At 31.5% G+C, this 16,683-nt stretch overlaps 1 non-coding gene across 1 annotated transcript; it reads left to right on the plus strand.

The window, feature by feature from the left end:
• Positions 1–3,016: 3,016 nt before the first annotated feature.
• Trnaf-gaa (transfer RNA phenylalanine (anticodon GAA)) lies at positions 3,017–3,089 on the plus strand. The gene has a single exon. It is a non-coding gene; the product is annotated as a tRNA-Phe (tRNA).
• The last annotated feature ends 13,594 nt before the right edge of the window (positions 3,090–16,683 follow it).

Here is a 16,683-nt window from a genome sequence, read left to right on the forward strand (position 1 = left end):
ATATGAAAGCTTATATTCTCAGCTAGCCGATAGTGGTATAATCCGGTTTTTCGATTTTTTTCAAAATTCCGAGAAAATCGCGTTTGAAAGTTGGGGTAAAATTTTTTTTCGAAAAATCCCCGAATCTTTGAACGCTCCTGGAAGCTAAACCGCTTGAGAGCAATTTTTGGGAGTGATGCCCAATGATAGCTTGTGTCATGGGCCTACGCTTTGCACATTGTCAGATTTTTAAAAAATCATCTTCCATGTTAAACCGCCACATCATACCTATTTTTTCAGAATCGGGCTTAACTTTTTTTTTACCTTTAAGTTCACCCGGTTTGAGAACGCGTGCACCTACAGGGATGGGAGTTGTACCCAAATGTAGGTTAGAGTCCTCGCTACCTTTTGGCATCAAAAAAATTTTTTTCATTTTCTTCAAAATTCCGAGATATAGGCGTTGGAAGTTGGGGCGCTCACTTTCAGCTCAGCTCACTTTCAGCTCAGCTCAAATGAGCTTAGCTATGGTACCTAGCTCAAATTTGAGCTGAGCTGTGAGCTGAGCTGAAATGTGAGCTTTTTGCAACCATGGCAACTTGCCACATGGAAATTACCACATGCAACTTGCCACACGCAACTTGCCACATGCAACTTGCCACACACAACTTGCCACATACAACTTGCCACATGCAACTTGCCACATACGACTTGCCACATGCAACTTGCCACATGAAACATGTAACTTGCAACGTGTTGTGTGTTTTATGTTTGCCGTACTACGGCGTACTGCATTTTTAAATACTAAAGTACTGCCTACTCTAAAGGTGAAACGACAGCCCTGCTACCCAGGGTGATCGCGTCATAATCCCTTTGACATTCTTGTCAAAAAGTAAATTTTCATACCCACCCTCCCATAAGAAGTATAACTTCAAAAATTTGTATAGGTTGTCAAACAAATAAATTGATTTAATAGCATGAGAACATAAAAATAAAAATTTTGTTTGCTTTTTGGATGAAATTTCATCGAGTTTAAAAAATTCTAGCTCTTTTTGTAGATGTCTCATACACCTGATCGATATATGTATATATTTTGAGCTAAGACAATAAGCTTTCAGATAGTGTAAAAGTTTGTATAGGTTGTTAGGGAAAAAAAATGGATTTAATAGAGTGAGAAGATAAAAATATTTACATACGTGTTTTTTCGCTTTTTTTGATGGAAATTGATCGAGTTCAAAAAATTCTAGCTCTTTTTGTAGATGTCTTATAGACCTGATCGATATATATATTTTGAGCTTAGACAATAAGCTTTTAGATAATATAAAATTTATATAGGTTGTCATATAAAAAACATGGATTTGAAGGTGATAGAATAAAAATAGGTAGAAAATCAAAAATGTCACTAAAACGTGTTTTACCTTTGATCCAAGATGTTGGCTTTGGCTCAAGGATGATTTTCCCGAAAAACTGGTTTTTAGCTTTCAGTGATCCCCTCTACCGTCGTCATATGAAAAAAAATTGCACGATCTAATTTTTTCCATTTCAGCTTAATTTTTTGTACATCCCGACCATTTTATATAAAAACTATGCCGAAACATCCCGTCCTTTTTATATACAGGGTGTCCCACAGTCACCGCCCCAAATGAAAACCATGGATTCCTGAGGTCATTTGAAGTCGAAAAACTTAAGAGGTAATTTTCTCGTTTTCGTCCCGTTTTCGAGTTACCACGGTTTTTATGATTTTTGCTCTCTCGTCCTTTAACTGGCCTTATCTTTGCCAAACTAAGTTTGATTTGAAAGATTTTTTTAACAACCAATCAAGAATTTGTTACAGTTTAAGTTTGCCTCAAAACTTTTTTTTCTGCGGACAACCGTTTTTCCACAATTTTGCATCAAACACAATTTTCTTCGTTTTTTAAGTTGTTTTTTACACTTTCATATCATTTAAGTCAAAAAAACACGTTAATGAGTATTAACTTTTTGTCCTTTTTCTTAAAGCCCAGTTTATTTTCATAAAAAAAATAAGTTTTATTTCATAAAAAAGGCTACTGAAAGTAATTAAAAAAAAAAATAAACAAACTGAGTGAATTAAAAAAAAAATAATTTTTAAATAAAAAATTGATTTAAATGAATTAAAAACTTTTCTGAGCTATTGTGATTAAGAAAAGAACAAATAGATAAAGCTCAGAAAAAAATTTAATTTATTTAAATCAATTTTTTATTTAAAAATTATTTTTTTTTTTAATTCACTCAGTTTGTTTATTTTTTTTAATTACTTTCAGTAGCCTTTTTTATGAAATAAAACTTATTTTTTTTATGAAAATAAACTGGGCTTTAAGAAAAAGGACACAAAATTAATACTCATTAACGTGTTTTTTTGACTTAAATGATATGAAAGTGTAAAAAACAACTTAAAAAACGAAGAAAATTGTGTTTGATGCAAAATTGTGGAAAAACAGTTGTCCTCAGAAAAAAAAGTTTTGAGACAAACTTAAACTGTAATAAATTCTTGATTGGTTGTTAAAAAAATCTTTCAAATCAAACTTAGTTTGGCAAAGATAAGGCCAGTTAAAGGACAAGAGAGCAAAAATCATAAAAACCGTGGTAACTCGAAAACGGGACGAAAACGAGAAAATTACCTCTTAAGTTTTTCGACTTCAAATGACCTCAGGAATCCATGGTTTTCATTTGGGGCGGTGACTGTGGGACACCCTGTATAATCTATAGTACTATCATGAAGTGAAATTTTTTAATTTGTTCGCTACCTGAGTGGTCGCGAAGGCGCTCAGATCGAATTCAATAATGGGAGTAAAGAGATGAGATATACTTTTCTGTTTGAAATTTGACATATTTTTTAGTTCGTTCGTTAGCTTACTATTTTGTTGGCGCTGTTTTTTTTTCATGATAGTACTATAGATTTTATATAAAAAGATCCCGACTGGGCTATTTCTTATTTTTTTTTTTATTTTATACAAATTTATAACTTTCCTCAGTAGCTGCATGACTTTGCCTGGCTTTATGTGCAATTGAAACCCCATCTGCCGAAATAGCTCAGTTGGGAGAGCGTTAGACTGAAGATCTAAATGTCCCCGGTTCAATCCCGGGTTTCGGCATTGGGAGTTTTTATTTTTTATTTGTTGACATACACATTATACATAGCAGAAAGAATATTTTAGCTACAACCAGAGGAGGTAGCATCAACAATTCTGGGAAAATGAATTCTTCCAAATATGTCAGACAAAAACCAAAATTATAGAAATAAAAAAAATTTTACTTATTGTAATAAATCAGCATAGTTAAACTGAGTTGGTAATGGAATTAATTTAAAGTTTTGAATTATTAAATATTCTTCGATATTATTAAAAAAAAGTACAAGTTTCTTTTTAAGGGTTCTCTTCTAAGTTAAATATGAAAATTTATTGTATACAGGGTGTCCCACAGTCACCGCCCCAAACGAAAACCATGGATTCCTGAGGTCATTTTAGGTCGAAAAACTTAAGAGGTAATTTTCTCGTTTTCGTCCCGTTTTCGAGTTACCACGGTTTTTATGATTTTTGCTCTCTTGTCCTTTAACTATCCTTATCTTTGCCAAACCAAGTTTGATTTGAAAGATTTTTGTTACAACCAATCAAGAATTAATTACAGTTTAAGTTTGTCTCAAAACTTTTTTTTCTGCGAACAACCGTTTTTCCACAAAAATGTATAAAAAATATATTTTGTAGAACTTTTAGCTACAGAATATCGTTTGGTATTTACTTTTTGGATCGCGATAGTTCAAAAGATAAAAAATAAAAACGATTTTGGACTTATCATACTTTGAAAATAAACGAATGTGAATTTAGTTTTAAAATTAATATGAAATTTTTTTTAAAGCCGCAGACTATCAAACAATTGCATTTGGGAATAGAATATAATGTTTCGAGTAGTTATTTTACTTGAAAGACGCTTTCAACCTAAGATTTTGAGTCAATAGTCAGCTTCTTTATGTGTAGTCAATTACTCGTAAAAAAGTTGCTGTTTATTTTCAAATGATGATAAGTCCGGGAATTTTATCATGTTTTGACAATAAAAAAATTTTTCGCTTAGTTGTAAAATCGAATATAGACTGAGTAGATGGTTCATATTTTGAAGGCAGGTGTGGTTATACACCCCAAGAACATATTCAGTTAAAAAAACGAATTTTGAAAAAAAGTGGACTTATCATGTTTTGAAAATAAACGATTCAAATGACCTCAGGAATCCATGGTTTTCATTTGGGGCGGTGACTGTGGGACACCCTGTATATTTATTATTAAACAATTTTTTAGTGTTTTGTATTTATAATTAGAAAAATAACACGCTCTGTTACCTTCTGTCACTGCACTTACTCAAAAAACGTAATATTGCATGTAACATTGATCAATCTTACGTTTTTTGAGTAATTAAAGTGTAAATTTGAATAAATAGGCCAAAATTGTAAGCAATGATAAAAATTTTTTTTCGAATTCAAGCTTTTTTCATTTTTTGAATTTTACGAGAACATGTTTTATAGTATACTAATGAAAATTTTTTTTTACACCATCAGAAAAAAGACATTTTAACGAATGAAATTCCCACAGACTTTTTGAAAAATTATGATATTTTGACACGTGAATTTTCGATTGAAAATTAGGGTGTTTTTTTTGTATTAAGTCAAAATAAGGTGAATAAATTAATATTTTAAATCAAAAAAATTACAGTGTATTTGGGACATAATAAGGTAAGTTTTCACCAAATTTCGTAGAAAAATGTTTGTTTTTGAAAAAGATAAAATAAAAAACCAAAAACTCGGTTTTTTTAATTTTATACATAAATTTTGAGGTTATGTGAAAAAGTTGTTGATACAAAAGTTGTAGATCTTTTTATTACCTACAACTTTGCCATACAACTTTTTTCTATAGGATTTGTATCGGAAATCGAGATATACCATTTTTTACCATTAAAAACTCAACCCACCCACTTCCCGAACTCGGCTCGCCCGTAATTTATTTTTCCTTTCATTCTTATCATATTCCCCTCCTTTTCCAATGGTTTTCATCCTACTATGTTTTTTTTGTACTTTTTAATGTTTTTGAAGGCATCGGCACTGGTCTATATGACCACCAAAAAAAGTCGGATAACAGAGAAAATAACTTTTTTTAGAACAATAATGTATGCAACTTCTTCTAAACCAAAACACAAAACACTTTCTGGAGTAACATTTTTTATATCTTCTTTTCAAAATTATGACCACATAATTTATATAAAAAAAAATGTTTGCAAAAAAAAAAATTAAAAGTATGATATTTGACTATCTTTCTGTACTATTCCAGTACTAGGCATTATTATCTTTCAATTAAGCCATCGAAACCTAAAAAATTATTTAATGGAATATTTTTTTTACGAATTTTAAGAAGAGTAACGCTGGTACTAAAAGGGTTAAAACCTTCTTTTACCCAGACTTAAATCATGACACTAAAACTGCATGTTATAATAATACACGCAACCTTATGATCATTACCAGTTTATGACTTATTAACTTCATGTTTCGCACTGCATGAGATCAAAGATAACCCATGAACCTAGGTTCCTGTTCATTAAACACTGATTTCTTGAATGTCACCATATTCCGTGTCAATAATGCGTTACATTAAAAAATAAACAAAACGAAAAAAAAAAACAGCACCTACACACCACACAAACGCATATGTCAGGTCGCCACTGGAATTTCCACTCGCACGAAAAAATCGAAATCCGCAAGGCCATCTTGGCATCATCATCTTCATATAATATTTTTAAGTATATTTTCGGTTCCATACCAAATAGCGACTTCGAAGACGACGACGACCGACGACTCTCTGGAATTGCATCATAACTCAAGGCATTAATTGAGAATTTCACTTTCCATCAGATTGGGCGAAGATATGGCCGAAAATCAGTAACGAAGGCGGAAAGGATATCCCGTCACGCCTGCAGGCTCCATATATCATATTGGCAATGAAATATGAAATTAAAGGGACTTTAGGACGATAAACCATCGATGATGATCTTCACCCGCTACTAATTAATTTCGACATGGGTTCTCTCTTTTTCTGCAGTACAATATTGTGCGTTCCATTCCATATGAGTTTAGGTATATGCCTTGGCCGACTTTTTACTGCTGCAAGCTGTATAACTGCACCTTCCTCCCACCAAGTTTAGCATAAATTCAAAAGACATTGGTGAATTTTAAGAGATTTACTTGAAGGCGCCTAATAAGGGCCTACCTTGGTAATGGTAATTGTCACCTGAAACTGTCAAAACTGGAAATAGATTTGTATTAGGCAAACTGGATTTACCAGTTAATGGTAAATCTCAGCCTAAATATTATACTAGATATCATGACTTTGACATTTGTCAAATGTCAAACTCGTGATGACAGAAATGTCAGATTTTTCTTATCTATTTATGACAGTAGGACAATCCTTTGTCTAGCACAAAATGATCCCAATTTGATTACAAAAAGGTTTTTTCGAGAAGAGTTGCCAGCTACTAATTCTAATTTAGTTGTGGTTTCAAGTTACAAACTCTCGGTGCAAATACTTAGGAGTGAAAAACTTTATTTATTTCAAAATGCGGCCCTGAATAATATTGAGAATGGAAAGTATTTGTTTTTCCAAAAAGAAATCGCCATGCAGAATTGACCCCCGCCCCTTGAAAACATTTATATACGCATTCTCTGCGTTATTCATGTTAATGTTCCGTAAATAAATTATTTCTTTTGCAGACAAATTAATAACCATTTTTGCGCTTTTGTGTCAAAAATAAAAAAGAATAAACACAGAAAATTGAGTACGAACACGATTTTTGTTGGTCGCTGGAACGAAACGATGCGATGATGATGATGATTATACAATTTAGGCATCTCAACAATCATAATTGTTATTAATTTGTTTCTTATAATGTTGTAGGCGATTTTTTGGGCGCCTCGCGGAGGGTCCCTCAACACACACAGCATACTCGTATGCCGCTGTGTTGTCCAAAAAAAAGAACTGTTTTCCCTTCTCAGGTGGATTCCGCACGCGAGTTTCTTAACACCTGACATATACAAATTATCATTGATTGTTTTTGTCATATAAGCGAAGTGTGATACTGCTCCTTTTGGAGTCCCTTATGTGCAGAGACCTCCAGACAGTAGACCTCTGCACCTTCCTGATGTCTGATGGTTGGATTGTATAATTTTGGTTGTTTTTGTTGTGAGTTTGTAAAATATTGGTTCAAGTGATATTACCAACAAGAAAAAAAGAAAATAATGCAAATAACCAATTTTTATGATGCAATTTTGTATAGGTATCTTGTCTTCATGTTTTATTAAAAATGAAAGGAAAAGTTATGTCAAGTAATTAGTTAGCAATTCAGTGAAAATCAATCATAAATGAGATGATATATGGGTAGTGGGAGTGTGTGCATTGTATTGAGTTTCATTTTGTTTAATGGGTCAGTCAAAGTGAATGGTAAGAGGGATATGGACTTACTGTAAATGGGTAACGGAATTGTAGATGAAAATTTTGTTAAATTATGTGACTTTGTTCATTGTGATAGCTTTAATGAAGGTTTTTATTAAGAATTTATTGGGCAGGAAGGTACACAGAGAAAAATATGACCCGCTAAAAACTAACAGATTGCCATATTGTTTTACCGTCCATAAATTTCATCAGGAAATCATATTAAAATCAACGATTAATAAGGTTTTTTTAAGGAGATTTCTTATTATTTTTATAGAGAAAATCTTATTAAAATTTGACTGAAAAGTTGATTTTTTTTGCAACTTAGCACTAGAACAAAAATCGCGATCAATATTGGGTTGGTTCAGGTGGTAAGGTGAGCGACTAATGATTTGAAGTCTCCAGTTCGATTCCCAGCCTGGTCATCTTTTTTTTTTATTTTTTTGCAGATTTTAAAACAATAAGGAAAACCCGATTGTTTTAATAAGGTTTCCTTCTTGGATGAAAACCATAGAGAAATCTTATTGTTTTTGTTCTATTTTATGTAGTCTATTTTTCTCTGTGTATATTAGTTTATATGAAAAAGTGTAATGACACCTGTCAAAGTCATTTAAATTACATAAACAGGATACGTACATATTTTGATATGAAATTTATGTACAACTTTCGTTAAGTTAAGCAATTAAAAGAAATGTCTTGTTCTTTGTTTCTTGTCTCTTTGCCCTAACGTCAAATATAAAGATTAAAGACCTCTCTGAAAATGTCTCAATCGATAGATTTGGAAGAATTTTTTTCACTTCCATCACCCAAAAATCCATTTTTTTTATATAACAACCTATAATAAATTTTATACCACCTGAAAGCTTATTGCTTCAGATATATATATTGATCATGTCTATTAGACATCTACAAAAAGAGCTAGAATTTTTTGAACTCGATCAATTTTCATAAAAAAAAAAAAAACAAAAAAAAAAAACATATAATTTTATCTTCTCACGCTATTGAATCAATTTTTTTCAATTACAACCTATAACAAAATTTATATCATGACGTGAAAGCTCATTACTTCACCTTTCATATGACGCTTCAACCTTATTTCTGTGATGTCTAGAAAAAAAGTTAGAATTTTTTAAAGCCAACCAAGTCGAAATTCCAAACTGAGATTACGGTACGGTACCACACTGGTGGCTGTTCGTGTTCATAATCAACAGATCTCCACAGGTGTTTTGAGGTATTTCGCAAGTTTTTTAATTTAACATTGTGTAGCTTGTAGTGAATGTACAGTTATGTGTCATTTATCAAATGAAAGGTAATATCACCAGGATGCTCAATAAAGTTAAATCAAATTTGTACTTGCTCTAGATCAAAAGATATAACCTATAGAACTTTATTTTACCGTTATCTAAAATTGATTGAAATTTTGCACAGATATCGCACCCTCAGTGCAAAAGAGCGAGAACTCAAAAAAGTTAATTTAGAGAAAACGCTTCTGCAAAATACATACTGACTCTAAACTTTCCCCTATAACTTTCCATGGGACAGCAATTTTCATAATGTCAAAGCTCTATTACAAGAACCATTATGTTTATTTTGTAGTTTTAATAAATTTGTTTTTTTAAATTGTTTCAATTAGGAAAGAGTTTGACTTTTAATATAGTAGGAATTGGATAAAAACAGTGATAATCTTTCGAATTTTTTGTTTACGTTAACAACAAGCCCTTCAAAAGAAAGATAATTTAAAAAGCAACATTTCCTCATCATTGTCTCAAAAATGTCATTTTTTGACTTATCGCTCTTTTGCACTGATGGTGCGATATAGTCCTGTCTATTATCTATCTATAATATAAATTTCATTCATTTATCTGTTGAAGAAAAAAAGATAAAAATAATAAACGGTTAAAAACGGTCAAAAAACTTGGCACAAAAAAACTTGTCTTTCCCGGTCTTCAGTCAAAAATCATTTTAAAATTTTTTGAGCGCTACGAAAAATTTAAAAAAATTAAATCCTACCCAAAAATACCCCGAAACAAGTAGGTGGTTTTCAAAAATTTATATTTCGAAACGTAGAGACTTAAACAAAAATCCGTATTAGACCCCTAACTTTTTTTTATTATCTTTCGAATGACGTTTTTCAAATTGTTAAAAAAAAATTTCAACTACGTTTAATGACTACTTCGTTAAAGGTCTACTTCATGTTCTAGTTTTAGAAAACCATTTATTACTTGGTTTTGAAATTTTTTATAATTTTTTTCAATACCATTGTCTTGTAATAAATTTTTGCAATTTTGTTTTACCCCTATTTACCCTATTAAAAGATGGAATTTTTTAAAATCCTTCAAATGTATTCAACTTTAGGTTATTATCTTTCAAATAAGCTAAAGAAGATTTTTGTATCTCTAATAGTTTATTTTTAATTTTGAATTGAAATTTTTGCCGCACTGCGAAAGTGCGAGAGTGGAACGGTAGAAAATGGCGTCACTTTTTTGTGGTGGCTGCTATGGTTCATCGATTTATAAAACGTTATCACGCAAAAAATAAAAAATATTTTATATACCTACATATACATATTAGAATGCATGAAAGTAATCTCAATTTTTAAAACTTGACAATGTGACTGCCTCTAACTTTTGGTGTGAGTTCATATCCCAAGGGAAAACGAAATCTGTGAAATATATAAAATCTGTGCACTTTAGCAAATAAGGTCCCAATTTTGAAATACAAAACAATTAAATTTGTTAAATTATTGTACTGTTTGAAACTAAAAAAAAATACTCGTTCCCAGACCTATTACATTTTTTACCTCAATCTAAGAAATCTGCATCTAAAAAATAAAAGGACTTGTTTTCATGGCTCCAGCATTTAAAAAAAACCCTAAATCATGCTCAACATAATTCCATTATTCCGAAATAAAATTTAAGTTATTAAAACTAACTTTTCATTTCTGCCTAAAAAACACCCTTATATCTTATATACAGATATATAAACTCTTTTAGTTATTGGTTATAACTAATTTCACAAAGTATGCATTTTATTCCCCGAGTGTTTTGATACTAGTTAAAAATGCTCAAAAAATTCGTTCCCACATGAAAAATTGAAATAGATTTAGTTGATTCTCTATTTGCAAGACAAATAAAACCATAGTGCCATATTCCAAAACTCCATTAAATAAATCCAAAAAAAGAACACGTATACGCCACAATGCATTTGGATAGCTTGCAAATAATTTGAATTATAACTTTGACCTAGGTGCCAACACACTTAAATTGATATTAAGTAACTCTTGCCTTTTATTTAAAATGTCAAGAATTGGCTAAAAAAATTAAAATTATAACACTCTAATATTGCGTTCGTCTTAAAATCTAAGATATGTAAGATAACACTGTAGAAAATTTCCTACAAGTTTGCCTAAATCATTTGGATCGAAAATAAAAAAGGCCGAGTTATTTACTAAAATTTTTTTTTTTGGCGACTATGTCTCAAGCTCGATTTTAACGAAAAATTCTATAAAAAAAATTACTATAAATTATAGTACGTTCTCGATTCACGCGACTCCTCGATTTTCGCAACACCTCAATTTTTATCATTGTTGACGCGGTAATCGCAACTCATCTACAAAAATTGACTTGATAACTGCAACTTTCAATACAAAAATTCGATGAACTGACCAAAATTTAAACCTTTATTGAAAAAATTTTGATTGTTCAAAAACTGCGAGATAATGTATGTACCGATGTAATGAAAATAATATAATGTATGTCAATTTTAAAAATCTAACAAACTAAAAAATCTAAACAAAAATATCCCATTTTTTTGAAATAAAATAACACAGTGCGACACTGAAAATACACCCGACAAATTACATAGAGTAGGCTGTTCATATGGTCGAATAATGCATACAAATATTTTTGTTATATTTTTGGAGCCCTCCATTTTTTTTTATTTACAAAAAACCGTTTTTACTGACTTTACGAAGTAATCTATCAATATCTCAGTCATTTTTTTAACAATTCTCAATGTGTTATATGTTTTTGGAAAGAGGGTTCTTAAACCTTTTAAATAATGTATAGAAGTCTATTGTTTAAACAAATTAAGTGTATGTTTTTATCACATAAATCTTGAAAAAGTGTTTTTTTCCTAAATTTTTTCAACTTTACCCATTTTTGATTGCACAATAAAACAAAACAAAAATAAAGTAAGGTTATATTCTGAAAGAATATATGTTTAGCCACGAATTGGTGTATTGTTTTACTGAATTATTATTTTAAAATAATTAGAATTTGTATGCTCCTAAGATCTTATATGGTTGGAAATAAACTAAAAAAAATATTCTCTAAGTTTCAAGTCTCTAACTTAATTCTAACCCATGCCGCCAAGCGGTTGAAGTTTCTTATGGGAATAACATTTTTATTCACAAATAAGCAAAGTATGTATATATTTAATATGTATATACAGTTCAAAGTTATATAATGAACTAGTTTTTTATATATTTACTACAGTACTTTTTCTTAAATCGGGAACACGTTTTTTTAATATCGATGTAAGTTGAAGAATGAATACACAACTAGTTTATTACTATGAATTGAATATATGTACATTTTAAATAAACATACTACGCTTATTTATTTGTGTTTTTTGGCATTAAACGTGTAAAAAAGCGATTTTTGAAAAAGTCTGAAAAAAATTAGGTTAGAGAATTGAAACTTAGGGAATATTTTTTTTAGTTTATTTCCAACCATATAAGATCTTAGGAGCATACAAATTCTAATTATTTTAAAATAACGAGCACCCTATTGTCCACCTTGCAATACACATCAGGATTTACCATATTTTCTAGTTACGAAAAGGTAGCATAGATTCCGAAGCTTTGGTCACATTCAATAAAACAATACACCAATTTGTGGCTACTTTTTTTTTTGTTTTTTTTTACTGCGCAATAAGAAATGGGTAAAGTTGAAAAAATTGAGGAGAAAATCACTTTTTCAAGATTTAAGTGATAAAAACATGCACTTAATTTGTTTAAACAATAGACTTCTATACATCATTTAAAAGGTCTAAGGTCTTTCCAAAAACATATAACACATTGAGAATTGTTAAAAAATTTACTGAGATATTGATAGATTACTTCGTAAAGTCAGTAAAAACGGTTTTTTGTAAATAAAATAAAATGGTCTAAAAAATATTTACTCGGTCATTGCAACCACCCTTGTTTTAATTAGTAGCGTTAATCGAGAATGTACTGCTTCTGCTTCTTCTGAATTTCTGTCTGACACATACCATCGAAATAATAAACCTTTAATGTCAACTGAAGGGTACAAATTAATACTTCAAAAAGTCTTAATAAATACAATGTCAAAATGTTTATTATCTGCAAAATGAACGATTTCCGCAAATTACACGCCTTTATACCGCAGTAAACTTGTGTGCTAAATGTAGTCCATTTTTTGTATGAATCATAAACTTCCAACAAAAACTGTCTACTGGTCAAGTGAACCTTTCGCTTCGTCAACCAACAAAAAAACCTTCAACATGCTTCAACCATTTTAACAGCAACAAACAACAATATCACTCTGTTGTCATAATTAGCCATCATAACCTCAGTTATTACTAATAAATCAGTTGTTATTACCGTTATTACTTTTGCATACACCTATCCCCCGGAAAGAAGGATAAAAAACAACAGGTTACCCCGTTTCAGACATTAAGTGTCTATGTCTGCCGCACACGAGCGATACAAAAAACCACCAATTGCCAGGTTCTATTGATCGGGGTTCGTTGGTAGGCTAAATCAAAGCCAGCCCAATCGAGCCTATGAGTAATGATTTGACAGTTTTGCAAATGACACTAGTGGCAGTTGTACGTCGCTCGTTGCACGTCGCTCGTTGCACCAATGTACCAAGTTGTATAGCGTATAGACACGTCGTATCTTAAGTGCAGCCAACAGTGAGTATCGCAAACACGAATCAAATCGCTGATTGAATTAAACTGAATGATTCCTTTGAGCTTAGAGCTTGCCACTTTGCAACACGGAACGTGTTCCACAGAGGTGTTTTTTTCTGCTTCTTCTATTTTTTGTGCGCTCCATTAGGCATTTTGAATTGTGTACGAAACGAGTGATACGATGACGACTACGACGTGACGCAGCGATGATGATGAGATGCGACACGGACGGAACGGATTGAAGAAGTATAGAAGAAGAAGCTTAAAAGTCGTGCTATCGTTTGATGAGCTGGTAGGAATACGTTATGGTTCTTCAACTTTATACAGTAGCTTGAGCATGGTTAGGTTGTAAGTAACCATATCATTATATCCAGGTGCTATAAAAATGTAGATCGATTAATTTCGTCAGTTTATCGCTTTGCCGCATAAATCATCTGCCATAAGTGCTAGCTTTGGCAGCAAATAGTATTGTATTGTAGGCAGTTTTTTTTGTTGTTGTTGGTATCTTTCTTTGCCGACACAGTCGTCGTCGGTCGACGGTAGTCGTGGTGGCGACACGCAAAACAAGCACTTTGTGGCACGAATTTGACGTTCGTGTTTATGGGAGGCTAATGCAATTCTCACCTTGTGTGTGCACTGTTTGCAATTCAACGTGGTTAAAGCTTTTGAACTACCAAACAACAACAGCAGCAGCAGCAAAAAAAACTGTTAAATTGTAAGCAATTCATAGACCATATCGTAAAACGGGTCCCCGTTTGTAGGTACTTACTAATGTCTAACTTCAAATAGGTAGTACACATAGTACCTTACAAAGTTGAGGAGAGGCACTTTATCGAGGACCTTTATAATGGTAGTGTTTATAAATTATTTGGGGAAGGAAATGTACCCATTATTATTTTGTTCGTCCAAACGGAAATTGCACTTATTGGCCTTTGATTTACGACAAACTATAAAACTTAGAAGGAGTGCAAGTTTGTAGTTAGGGCGAAGGAAAAAAAAAAAACATGAACCGTAACGCGCATTGTGTGACAGCGTATATGTGTGCTTTGACCTTTGTCATTCTTGTTGCATAAATTTGCTCGGGAAATTAGTTTTGATAGCAAAAAACACAAGCATTGAAGTTGCCAAGAAATTTGTTTTGTATGGTGGTCATGAAGGTCGATAGGTTTTGTGTTTTATGGCAGGGTTAAGGGCTAAGGTTCTTTGTAGTGTTGTGTTGAAATAAATCAATATCAATTAGAGTAGACTTGACTTTTGACAGAAAGGTGAAAGAAAAAAAAAAGGTTGATTAAAATACTTATGTATAATGTATATCAGGAACAAGACCCCCAAAAAACTTTGTTTTCAATATTATGAATAGAGCTTTAAGAGACAAGGGTTACCCCTTATGCCCAGTCAAATATGGGTTCAACCTTGGAATGAACGCTAATAAAATTAATGTTTGCTCAATCTTCGTTTTCGCATTCTATAACGTACTTCAAAAGTCTATAAGAAATTCACTTCAAATTTTTCAAAATTACAAATACATAATGCAAAATGGTACTATATATGTATGTACATATCGTGGGTACAAAGCCAAAACCACGAAGCTGCAAAATTGTAGTTTTGAGAAAAACGGCTTCAAAGTTTTGGAAACTCGTGCAACGGAAATTGATAGATTAGATTTCTAGATAACTGATGGAGGATTGGGATCAACGTAGTGAATAAGGACCGATAAAAAGTAAAATTACACATTTAAGTGAAAATGTCCAAAAATGCATATTCGCGGTTTTGGCGTTGTGCCGACAATATAATACATGATTTTAAGGTAGTTTTTTAAATGTTGATCCAAAAACAAAAACCTCAAAATCAAGGCAATCTGACGTTTCTGAAAAAAAGTAGTAGGTACTTACCTCTTTTTCATCTGTGAACTCGTATTATTAAAACAGCAGCAAAACTTCTACCGAAAACCCTTTTTTAAAGTTATGGTATAGTACCTACATTTAGCATGAAGGTTTATAATTAAGAATGAAAACAATACAAAAAGAATGAAAAAAACACATTATTAGGTCTAGGTATGTAGTCAAGTAATTTTATGTTTTATCTGCTGAATAATTACAAGTGGGCTGAATTTTAGTATACAGCTTTATTACGGCGATGTAAAAAATCGACATTGATATCGTGCCGGCTTAAAAAGTTATAATGGTCAAAATGTCTCGCGACCTATTGATCGTACGTCATCAAAAGTTATTAAAAAAAATGTTCGTCGTGTTATCTACAACATTTCGGGAGTAGAGCGCAGAGAAGGTGACTAGATTGCATTCACATACGAAAAATACATCTCTTTGGTTTATTTTGCTCAATTTTTTATCGAATTACTCGTAGCTTACATTTTTTTGGTCTTATTAACTTATCTTATTACTTAAATACCGATTAACTAAAAAAAGTAAAAATGTACACATTGGGATAAAAAATAATTTACAAAAGGGGAAACCACGTTTTTTGGAAATTTTGTGTGTTTTCCTTTTGGGTACAATAAGCGCCTTCAATATTTAGTACACACTTTTTAAACATGGTTCAATTTTAGTTTTGAGCTTGTCATCAATTGTCCGAACATGAATTCCATAGAAAAAGTCGTTTCGTACAAAATTAGCTGCTGAAAAAGACTAAAACTAAAATTTAACCATTTTTCAAAAGTGTGTTTTAAATAATGTAGGCGCTTATTGTACCAAAAAGGAAGAAATTGTATTTTTTTGAAGAAGGAGGAAATTTAATGATATGCACTAAATAAAATGCACGACTGGGTCGCGCGTACTTTTATGTAAGTTTACTTGTAGATTTTATGAGCTGGCTCTATATATAAATTAAAAAAAAAATTGACATTGGGAAGAGCCGACATTTAGGGCAAAATTTTGTTAAATGAAAAAAAAATTTATTTGACTTTTTTTAGAAAAAATAAAAATGCAGTTTTATTGCAATTCCTTTGAATATTATGTATGCAAAGTTTAATCAAAATCGTTAGAGCCGTTATTTGGTTTAAAAAAATTGTGTATGGGAGGTACTTTTTCTAAGTGAGATATGAAAAAAAAAAAACAAAATAAAATCAACTTTCAGAATTTAATAAAAATCATCTGTACCAAATTTAAAAAAAATCCGCCCACGCGTTTAGGCTGTGGAAATGTGTACATATGTACGCACAGACGCAGATACGGATGGACGGAATTGCGAGACCCACTTTTTTGAAATTCTCCATCATCGAAATGTTGCTTTTGATTAGAACCTCAATTTTTTTTTCGACACGAAACCAATA

This window comes from Episyrphus balteatus, chromosome 1 (assembly GCF_945859705.1).
Source record: "Episyrphus balteatus chromosome 1, idEpiBalt1.1, whole genome shotgun sequence".
Lineage (NCBI taxonomy): Eukaryota > Metazoa > Arthropoda > Insecta > Diptera > Syrphidae > Episyrphus > Episyrphus balteatus.